Source organism: Thermobia domestica, chromosome 2 (genome assembly GCF_964235325.1).
Source record: "Thermobia domestica chromosome 2, izTheDome1.hap1.1, whole genome shotgun sequence".
Lineage (NCBI taxonomy): Eukaryota > Metazoa > Arthropoda > Insecta > Zygentoma > Lepismatidae > Thermobia > Thermobia domestica.
The window spans coordinates 250,998,370-251,010,907 of NC_137455.1; positions in this window are offsets into that span (position 1 = coordinate 250,998,370).

Consider the following 12,538-nt stretch of genomic DNA (forward strand, 5'->3'; position numbering starts at 1 on the left):
AAGAAAGAGCATGCTTACATGTTACCTATCTTATTCGACACTCAGATCGGACACCGTGTTGATAGAGGAAAGGGCAGAAGAAAAACCAGGAAGTGGAAGACCAAGGATAGAAAAATCTATAAGTTTTACATCCCACAGTTAAGCCTGGTAGGTTAAAGGAGCTAGTGATGTTGAGAAATGAAGGAAATGGTGGAATGCAGAAAGTGGAAGGAAACGGGAGAACCCCGAGGAAACCCCCACACATGGCGTTTGTCCTCTACAAAGTTAACTTGGTGCGAGCTGAGATCGAAATAAGAACGCCATGCATTAGAGGTGAACGCTCTACCACTGAGCCACCGCAGCACGACCAAGGATAGATGCAGTAACGAAGAAGAGACCTTATCAAATTATAAAACAGCTCTCCCAGGGGAGAGAAAAGTTTTAAAATTTCCTTCTTGCCCATCAACCTATGATTGAAGTGAGGAAGATTATTATTATCAATGGCGTATTTACGATTTTGTTTCGGGGGGGGGGGGCTTTGCCTGAAAATGTGAAAATTCTGCAAGATATTTCATATACTTTACTATAGTAGGATTTCAGGGGGGCTTAAGCCCGGAAGCCCCCCTAAATACGCCACTGATTATTATTATTATTATTATTATTATTATTATTATTATTATTATTATTATTATTATTATTATTATTATTATTATTATTATTATTATTATTATTTTATCGAGAACGTGCTTCTGGGTTTCCTCCTAAAAAATACACACACTATTTCCAACTATGGTTATCTTACTTTTTACAAATTTGTCTAATTCAATATTGGTTTAAATTGTAGTTTTCAAGCTACGAGTTCTTTGACTAACTGAATAGTGCACGCCCCTTCTGGCTCACTCGCCACTATTTAACATTGAATTTCAGATGTCTCGATATATTTGCATAAGTTTATTATTTCTAAAATAAACATTACGTACAAGGTCTATTCAAATTGATATCAAGTTTTTCTGACATGTGTATATTACGCATATCTTTCTTAATTTGCATTACTCACATTACACCGGAGAACGAACAAATTTTAGAGTTCTGGTTTGAACTTCTCTTACAATAATAAGCAAATATACGAGGAACAAATTTACCATTATTGACGATGCGGAGGGGAGGAGATTTTCTGGACTAGGAAGGAATGTGTGCGGGTGCAGAGCAGAGGTCTGCATGGGCCGAAATTTTCAGCCCGGGACCGGCCCGTGAATTTACAATGTGAGGCCTGACCCCAGTCCGAAATATGTCTTAGTATTTAGGCCCGAGCCCGGACTGAGCTCTGTGATAATCAAATGAGCCCGAAATAAGTCCGAATTACAGAAACTTAATTATTAATGCAAAATTGTATTTTTATTTACGGCAATTCGAGGTTTGATTTTGCAGTTGTGTTTTAAAAGTCCTCCAGAAAGAAAGGTGTAATTTGTATCGTTTTACACAATATTTACAAAGTTAGGCCAGAAAAAGTCCGAGAAATATGGTTGTATATTTAAAAATTCACAGCCCGAACCTAGGGCCGTCATTTAGGGGGCAGGGAGGAGCATTTGCCCCTCTGAGTTTGAGATTTATATATTTTTTATCAATAGAATAGTAGTAAGTCAGTGAAAAACGCGAAATTTTACATATGTCAAGGGGTCTTGCCCCCCCCCCAAGCCAAATCTGAAATGACGCTACTGCCCGAACCCCTCCCGGGCCCGAACTGATGCATGCTTTGTAGGCCCGAGCACGTGCAGACCTTTAGTGCAGAGGCGTTTCAAGTGGTGGGCGACTGCCCATGGCCTTGCATCTTTAGGGACCTCGCAAAGACCAACGAGCCTAAAACGATTTGGCACTCACTTTTGTCGATGCAACAATAGAAACAAATATGAATTCGGACTTATTTACAGAAAAACAATACATAAGGCTTCAAACTAACTTTTCATCTATTCGTATATATTAGATCGCTAGCATACGCGACAGGCGGCGAGTTTATTTTAAGATTGCAATAATGAATGTGTATAAATCTTTATCGTTGAGATTAATTGTTTTCGATAAATTTTATTATAATTAGCAATTTTTAAAAAGGGGGGCAGAAAGGACTCGTAAACCTTACTCGCCTTGCTGTGCAGATGGTATGGTCAAAATCAATACTGGATAGTGAAAGTGTAAGTGTAAAGGCTAATATGGAACAGAGAAACAAAAGAGAACTTCTTCAGAAGGGAATTGGGAGGGGAGGGGAGTACAATACTGTAACACTTGAAATGCGTCTTGATCTGTATACTTCAACAAACTTTTCTTATTAGATTACGCAATTTCTAGTTTCTTACTCCGATTATTCAAAGTATTCAAATGTTCTTGGAGGGAGTGACCGCCCCTCCCTTTAATCCGTCCGTGGTGTCATTCAGTTTTGCTTTTTGCTACTAATTCAAAATGCTTTCCGAAACAAGTTGTCTTCTTGTGACTGCAGGGGGTCGAAGAAATAAACAAACTGTGAAAGGAAGAGAGAAGTGGTTTTGGGCTCTTCCAGTCCAGACCATTCTAACCACTGAGAAGTGAGAATCACAACGTGATTTTTCTGGTAAGAGCGTCCTTTTAAAAGCAGCTAACAAGCAAACAGATGGTCAGCCCTCTCCCCTCTGCAGCATACTTTTTATTCTCTGTTGCCAAACTTACTGAAGAATATATTACAATTAATCTAACGCATGTAACGTAAATTGGAGACCGTGGTTGGATTTATATGGGTCTTGTGTATTAGTATTAAAAATTTCAAGTCATTACCTGCAATATTTTGTTAGAAATTACCATATTAAATTTTACATGCTATCAAATGGAGAGTTAGAAACCTAAGCGAAGAGGTGTCAGATCCCCTTAAGGAGGTCTTTCTACAATGAAGGAAGGTATAGGGGGAAAAATTAATAAAGAAAATTTGAAATTCGAAAATTCTCGAATTTTTGACTGGGGTGAAATTTGAAAAGGAAATTCTACACACAGAAGAAAAATAAACTAATATGATAAACTATGGTTCAACCATATTTGGCAAAAAAAAATCCCTATACCTTAATTAGTGTCCGCACAGGAGCGGATTAAAAAAGTGACACACCCGTATGTGCTACTTTCGCCACCTGGGTCCGAAAGCGTTTTTGTACATTTGATTACATTTTTTTTGATTAGTAACTCGTGTAGTGTAGTGTAGTGTAGTGTAGTGTAGTAGTGATTAGTGATTGGTAGTTGTAGTTATAGTCTCGACTCATAATAATATCGTTTGTTGTAAACAATCACTTTATAAGGAAAATTTTCTCTCCTTTTTACATCTTAGTTCCAATACTGTTGCTAAGAAATGCAGGGTGTTTCAAAATGAATATCGGGGTTTTAAGTCTTCGTAGTACTTATTACATTTTACGTACAATTATAAACAATACATCAAGTAAAAGAACACCTCAAACAGTTTTTGCTACAAGTGTTCGATGTGAGCTTCATTCGTCACACGGCACACATCGAGTCGATACACGAGAAAGGTCCATAAACTTTCCGCCATATGACACAAAACATTCAATTCACACAGACGGTTGCACTGTAACTACAGATTCAGTCTTTGCAAAATTAGAACACAGAAAGCATTTTGCTCTCTAGTCTCCATCTTCGCTACTTGCTCTTTCTAACGGCAGACAGAGGAAACAATAAATGTGCATGCGTGCGTACAAAACTGTTTGAGTTGCTCTTTCATTTGATATTTAAAATTCTAAGTTAATTGTAATAAATACTACAAAGTTTCAAAATCCTAATATTCATTTTGAAACACCCTGCATTGCTTCAAATTGTGTCATCCTATATTCATGTCTTGTATGTATATACATATCATCAGAGCTGGCCCTAGGCAATTTGTCGCCCCGTGCAATGATGTAATTTGCCGCCTCTCTCTTTTTCCAGAAAGAACAAATCTTAAAAGTCACGATTTTAAGTATGCTACTCCAGCATGAACAACGAAGGGGAGGGAAACTGCACTCGCACTCAGAAAGGCTTAAATACTTCCTACAAATACAATCTTGTTGTATCTGTTTTTTCTTTAAATATTAATCTATTATGTTAGTGAAAGATAAAGCAAACACACCTGAAAGATGGTAATCCTTTTTATAGAATTCAATATCGAGCTTCAATCTCAATTTATCAGTTTGCAATTATAGTGCAACTAGCTCTTTTATCTTTATTTCTTGATTTTCCTTCTACATCTATTTTTTTAAAAGTTGTTTCCATCTTCAATGATTACGATCTTATTTGTGACAAAGGCAAGAGTAGCTTTCATGTCAGAACTCTGATAACTAACTAAATGGAACACGTGTTCGAGAATTGAGTTCTTGTATTTGACAACAGTCAAGCAATTTGTGCTGGGATTTATTTTATCATTTGCTTTAGCACTATCCATGTGACAAACTAATGCGACCTAAACATAATCTATGAATGTAGTAATCAAATAGAAGGTCAACTTAGTAAATTTAACTACCATGATCATGAAGTCTGTTTCCAACAAGAAATATTTATTTTAAATAAAATACTTATGACAGATATTGCAGCCCCATACAAATGCGCGTGTTGCACATATGGTAGAGCCGGCAATACATGTCATATATCTATTGAACAAATTATTTATATATGATATTTAGAAAAATACTAGTAGGCAAATTAGTATTAGTTTTTACCTTTAGACAAGTTATTTGCATTTTATACTGTTCGTGATATTATTTTCGTACTTTCACGAAAAAATAAATTTTCATTTATACTTTTATTTCTTGGTTGATATTGGTGAAACACTACAGAAACCCGGATTATTAGTACGTATGCTACTCTTATAAATTGTAAAATATTTGTCCTGTATCAGTATCTAGCGTTTAATTTATGTTGCATTTCACGGTAATTACACCTACATAAAAATAGTCCAGACTTAAATAGACTATTTGAAAAAAAAAACAACGAAATTTAGAAAAAAAGGAGAGGCAATGTTTTTTAAAAAAAACGTACATTTCTGAAAAAATACGAACTTTTTTTTTCTATTTACAACAGTAAGTGATTGGATATTATATATTCCCTATGAAAGGTCCATGATGGAGAAATTACTGAGAGAAATGGTAATAGAAAGGTATGAAAATGTTTGTATCAGTTACGCCTAATGAAAATCACGTGCAGTTTGTTTTAAAGATACCGCATACAATTAGCAATGATTAGCTTTCTTCTCTTTGTAATCTGAAAGTTCTAGGTTCGAAGCTGGTTACCGTTATACTGATTGCAGCTTTACAAGGGGTTTCCTGCATCATCACCACTAATATCAAGATTGAACCATTAGATACTTGACGGCTTTGATGACTTTTTTCCAATTTGTTTTTCATTGTTGTTCTTGCTCTTCTTGCTGATAGTAGTTACTTTATAAATTAGCCTTGCAAGATGAATTTGGAAATTTGATAAATAAACTCTCGTAAGAACGCTATCAAAAGCAAAATGTATTGCCCAAATTAGAACGTAAGAATCGTGTTGGCAGCTGCAATGACACGAGGAGACAGAATGTCAAATTTATTCTATTGGTGAGTATAACACTCTTTATGGTTTTTTTCTGTATTATTTTTAGTCATTCCTTCAATGCTATCTCATTATTACAAGTGTTCCTGAGGATGTAATGTATACAATATTTTTGTATATTGTAATAAACTATTCCTGTAAAAACATTTTTTTAAAAAAACATAGAGTATGTACTACTGCACCTAATATAAGCTGATCTCCGTATCATCTGAGTTTTTGCATATCCAAAGCAAGCTCTGTCCCAATTACTTAGATAATTGTGAGTCTACTGTATTTTAATGTTCATATAAAAGCCAAGATATATATATATAACCAAATACTATACAAAATTAACACAATATTTTAGTACAGTAGTAACTTAGACACGGATAACAGAAAACTAAAATAAATTCTCATGGTTTTTATTGAGTACCGCTTACAAGATACGTTTGAGAAAAGTAAGCTCCAGTTTCAATAACCTGCTGTAATTTCATAGAATAGGAAGTAACTATGTTCTACAGTGTTAAAAATATTATACACTGGTATAAAAAGATAAATAAAATATAAGACAAAAAACCTTGTATTAGAAATATAATAGCCATTCCTAATTTACCCGGCTCACCAAATATTAAGGTCCAAAATGTGTGAACTGTGTCTGTTGATATTTCCAATAGTAATGCAAATAATAAAACAAAGAATTTTAGTGGAATATAAATGGTACAATAAACAAAAATCAGACATATTTTTAGAAACAATGCTATTAAGAAGAGAGTCACCATAAGTATTAACTTCAGTATGTAAAGCGGCAGCAGTAGTAAGTATTGTACGCATGACACAAAAAACACAGCTATGATCCATAAGATAATTCCAGCAATAATAATCATATCACGTGCAACAGGCTAAACAGTCCCAATTTTGTAACGTGTATGTCTTTAGCCGAAGGGATCTGACCAATAATGTTTCATGAATAGGATGCGAGCCAGCTATCTCCAATCAACATACGAGGGCATTCCACAAATAATTGAAGAAGCGAATAATTGAAGAAGAAGAATTTAAATGTAGTCATCTTGTTATGTAAGTCAAAACGATTGTATACTTTTTCAACTTAATTCGGGAATTTACTCACTAATCAATAAGCACTCAGAACTGATATCCACAAGAAGAAAGATGTCCTATCTGGAAAGAAAAGAATAAATTTAATTCCAATTGGGTAGAATGTGACAAATGTAAAGTATATTTTTGTTAATTTTGAGAAATGTATTTAATACTTAATAAGTTAATTACTATAAATCCAGTAGGAAAGTTTCATTGAATAGAACTTCGTAATTAACTATTGTTTTATTATATATACTAGTTTTGTTATGTATACATTTTATGTACTTTTAAGCCACAATCGTTTCGTACAATATCCAGTTTTCATTTTTCAAAAATCTTAATTTTGAGGAAATTGTTGTTTGTATTCTCTCCCCTTACCATTCTGACGTAAAACATCTACGCTCATAGACCAATTTAAGTTTTGAAGTTTTATATTTTGAATTTAAACAAATTTTCTAATAGGTTCCTAATAAATTTCTGTAAAATTGATATAAGGTCGTTTTCTTATAAAACTGATTGCAATAGTTATCTCGTGTTGAGTTCTGGCTTTCTTTCTATTGAAAATCAGAATGTCAACACACAGAAATAGACTGGTGCCTACAAATTCCCTTTACCATTGATCTATAAATTGCAGCTTATCATTGCTTTAAGTTCTCGTCATTGGTCTAACCCAGTAGTTCCCAGCCTCATTTACCTGATAGCTTATCTTGGGGTTTATCTTTCATAAAGCCTGCATTCTTCACGAGTCCCCTCCTTCCCTTTATGTATCTAGTTTGTCTGGCTCCATAAGCGATTTCTGATACAGCATTGAATTATCAAATATTCGACACTAATCTACACTACTCTACTAATCTAATCTCCACTAGTGCGACAATAATTTATACTAATGTATAAAAGAAGTAGAAGTTGCCAACTCATCATCATCTTGCCGATAGTACTGTGAGTACAAACGTAATATTTGGACAGCAAGGGTCAAAAGTCCTTCTTTATTCCCTTTATCATAAAAGCAGAGGATAAAGAATTACCTTTGAAAATACCTATCCCAAGAGAGTAAAAGCGGTTCAAAGTTTTTGCCAACAATAGTGTATCTCAATGAATTTCTGAAGTTGAGAATATGAAACTCAGCTTAGAAAACCTACATTAAGTATAAGAAAATACGTGTTTCAGCGTTTCCAAAAATTCAGTTCGAAAAGAGGGAAAGGGATTTATTTCGAAAATATTATAATTTCCTATTGTCTATTTAGAAAGTACACATATGAGTATGGAACAATTACGTTAGTATTTTTTTTAATCGTACGAAAGAAACCCACTCTCAAAAATAAAGTACCTCTCGTAGATTCGTCTAATGCCACATTGTCTGGTTATTAAGTGAAATATTTATTTACGAAGTATGGGAATATGAAAAAAATCGCGTGAGTCATTTTTGAGAAATTCGTCTCAAGAAACTCTCATCCTCAAGAATAAACTAACATTTATGGATTTTTCTCAGAAAAATTATTTCTATCGCATGGTGGAGTTGAGTTTGAAAATTTGATTTATAAAATAGGTCTATTAACAAATTCGTTGAGCTATTTATGAGAAAATTGTAATGTTTGATTTTTACACTTAAGTGAACTATCTTTTTATTATATCCTTATTATTAGATTATCCTTATTTTAGAGTAAGAAGAAAATTCGAAAAAAATGGCCTGGAGAATCACATAAAAACTTGAAAATTTAGTCTCTATACTTTGAACAGTATGGTCTCTAGGCGAGTACATCAGGACGAACGGTCAAACAGACGGAAAGATGTCGAGAAATAAATTTTTCCGCATCTATGGGTCTTGAAATGAAACTTTCACAAAATCTGTGCGAGATGGCTTCTGAAGAAAGTCAATGAAGAGCACAAGTGAAACCGTGTGAGAATCTGTCAGTACCTACTGGACCGCTTGCTAACGAAGGGAAAGCGTTTCTCAGGCGAATAATCACTGGAAATGAAATGTAGACTCATCACTTTGAACCAGAGAGCAAACGTCAGAGTATGGAATGGAAGCATTCCGGATCTCCCATCCCCATCAAGAAGAAATTCAAAGGTTATTCTTCTGCAAGGAAAGTAATGCTCACTGTTTTGAGACTCAGAAGGGCCAAACCTGGAACATTACTTGGAAAAGGGGTTAACAATAAACAGTAAAAAGTACAGTAATATATGCTGGTAAGCAAGCTAAAGCCTGCAATTCGTAATAAACGCAGAGGTCGACTGTCGAAAGGCGTTCGTTTGTTGCATGACAAAGCACATCCTCATACCGCCGCCTATACCGACCTAACTCTTCAGATACTGCATTTCGAGATAGTGGAGTATTCTGCTACAGTCCCGATCTCGTCCGGTCGGATTACCATATGTTTGGTCCACTTGAAGATGCTCTCAGAGCCGCCGATTGAGCTCCGTTCGATAGGTGAAGGAAGCGGTGCATTCGTGGCTTGCTGCACAACCAAAAATCTTTGTTGCAGAGGGTATGGGAAAGCTTGTGCAACGGTGGACCAGGTGCATTGAAAAGTAAGGCGACTATGTTGAAAAATGATGTGAATAAAAACATTGTTCTCTTGTGGTAATAAATAATAAAAATTGATTGCAGATACTTATTGACTTACCTTCCTTATGCTGCAATTATTGAAACGTTTATTTGTGAAATGCGAACAAAATTTTATGGCGGTTTCAGAAAACCTGCTCCAAAGAAACTTACTTCCAATAGTAAACTACCACCTGTAATTTTTCGTGAGAAATGATTTATGCTATATATTAGGGTTAGTAATTAAATATTTGTTTATAAAATATGAACAAATCGTATGGGTCGTATCTGAGGAAATTGAAAAAATGAAAGAAAGGAAGAAAAGAAAAGAAAATTAAAGCTAACTATCGCGTGTGGATATTTTAAAAAGTGATTTATGCATTAACATGATTATTAATAACTATGTATTTATGAAATATGAAAAAATCGCCTGAGTCAGTCCCCAGGAGTAAAAAATCTCTCGTGGAGTTTTCCGGACAGGTTAGTTACATCATATTGTCAGATTAATAATGAAATATTTATGTATGAAATATGAACAAAATCGTCTCAGTTTGTTTTAAGAAAATCGTAAGGGGAAAAAGACGCACCTCCAAGAGTAAATAACCCTTGTAGATCTTGTCAGGATAAATGGAATATGCTATATTATCAGGTTGTTAATGAAACATTTATTTATGATTCCATTCCGAGACCAAGTATCTGGTTAAAACCTACATATTGTCTGAAAGCTCTTGCCATGAGAAGCACCAAACTGTTTTCAAATCACGGGCAAACCCGCAACCTGACCTTATAAGGGACCCGTTTGTTGGTGTTTGTGACCCTATGAATGACATATTTGACAGAAGTAAAAATGAATGTTTCGATGAAATATACGTAAGCACCTGAGCCCATCATGTACCTTTTCGGCTCATTGCTAGAACATGATCCAAGCAAGGATTTGATAATATCACTTTGCACCTAGAAGTACCCATTTCATCAGTGTTGCCAAACAATTGTAAATATACTTTGGAAGATGGTTTCTATACCATTGGATGTATATCCATGAAACGTGACATAAACATCATTCACCATTCGACAAAATATACTGTGGACGTATTCCTCTCCAAAGTACCCCGGTTTGTTAGTGTTGCCAACCAATTGTAAAAATGAGAAAAAATGAAAAAAAAATGAAATCTTTGAGTTTTACGTCCCACGATTATGCCGGTTAGGCTAAAGGAGACGGTGATGATGAGAGATGAGTGAAATGGTGGAATGAAGAAAGTGGGAGGAAACGGGAGAACCCCGAGAAAACCCACGAGCACGGTGTTTGTCCACCACAAAGTTTCCGGATCGAACCCGGGACCCCAAACACCAGGGGTGAACGCTCTATCACTGAGCCACCGCGCCCCCCTGTGTAAAAATGAGAAGTTGTAAAACAGGTTCCATACTATGAGACGTTTATACACCACGCGTGGCAGAAACATCCTACGACACTACAGCGAAAAGACGTTGAGTGTGACCGTTTCCAACCATTCTCGGTTATCAGTGTTGCCAACCCCTCTGTAACGGACACCCCCCATAACGGACATATTTTGTAACTTCCAAACACTGTAATAGGAAAAAACATATTGGCAAACCTCTCTAAAGCGGACACTCTCTAGTACGGACACGGAAAGTCTTTTTTGTCTTGTAGGTATTATTTGCCTCCGTATTACGGACACTTTCTCTGGAAACAAGTTGGAAAGTGCAGTAAAAATACATTTTTAGTAATTCATACGTATGTCACCAAGGAAGAACATGTGGGTGTGACAACATTTTGCCTCCTCAACTGTCTATTCAGCAATGTAGAGGAAGGGTCTCTGTTTCACAACACCCTTATATCCTTTGCTTGCATTCCACTCCCACCCAACATGCTTCAGAAACAAAAATGATTGACAGTTGCCCACTGTTTGGAATGACACATCATTCTACTGTTCCGCTGGGATCTCTAACCAAACAGAAGACAAGTTTGGTATTTTTGACCACGGGTACGCATATTGTCTTTTAAAAAAAGTCATTGCTGGACTGCAATTAACTCACAAATTAAAGCAACACACCGAAACGTAGTAAGTAGAGATAAGTGTAAAGTGCAGAGAACTATAACATCTTATTCCCATGTTGTGTCTCGAATTGAATGGCGCAAGATAATGCAGGTACAGTAACATTTTGGTAATATTAATAAATACGTGATTCATGCAAAAAAAATCTAATTGCATATTACCTTGTTTATTAATTTACGTAAGAAAATATTGAAGCCTCTCTAAGACGGACACCTCTCTATAGCGGACAATTTTTGATTCCCCAGGGCTGTCCGCTTTAGAGAGGTTTCACTGTATATATATATATATATATATATAAACTTTCCAATCCTGAATCGCATCTATGTTGAAAACTTGATCGAGATCTGTCGGGTGGTTCAAGAGTTATTAGTTTTTAAAATTATATATATATATATATATATATATATATATATATATATATATATATATATATATATATATATATATATATATATATATATATATATATATATATATATAATTTTAAAAACTAATAACTCTTGAACCACCCGACAGATCTCGATCAAGTTTTCAACATAGATGCGATTCAGGATTGGAAAGTTTATATATATATATATATATATATATATATATATATATATATATATATATATATATATATATATATATATATATATATAAACTTTCCAATCCTGAATCGCATCTATGTTGAAAACTTGATCGAGATCTGTCGGGTGGTTCAAGAGTTATTAGTTTTTAAAATTATATATATATATATATATATATATATATATATATATATATATCCCTCCCCTAAGTTCTACACTCAAAATGATATGATAAAAAGCACCCCAAGTGTGAACCTCCCCTACGTTAAAAATTTGATTGAGATCGATAGGGTGGTTTAAGAGTGATGAAGTCACAAAGACAGTCACTTTTATTTTCATTTTTTGTACATATATCTCCCCCTCCCCGTCCCCTACGTTGTGCCGTCAAAGTAAAATGACAAAATCGTCCCAGGTCCGAACCTCATCAATGTTGAAAATTTGATTAAGATCGCTCTGGTGGTTCAAGAGCTATTAAGTTTTATTTATTTTTTCTATCACCCTCCTCTTCCCCTACCCTAAGTTCTACCGTCAAAGTGAATAGCTAAAAACACTTCCAGGCTAGAACTGCACCTACGTCAAAAATTTGATCGAGATCGATTGGGCGGTTCAAGAGATTGAGAGTCACAAACATAGTCGTTCTCAAATTTATAATATAGATTTAGCACCATAAACAGATTTCACTCTACAATATTGGTGCAGTTTTAGCACAA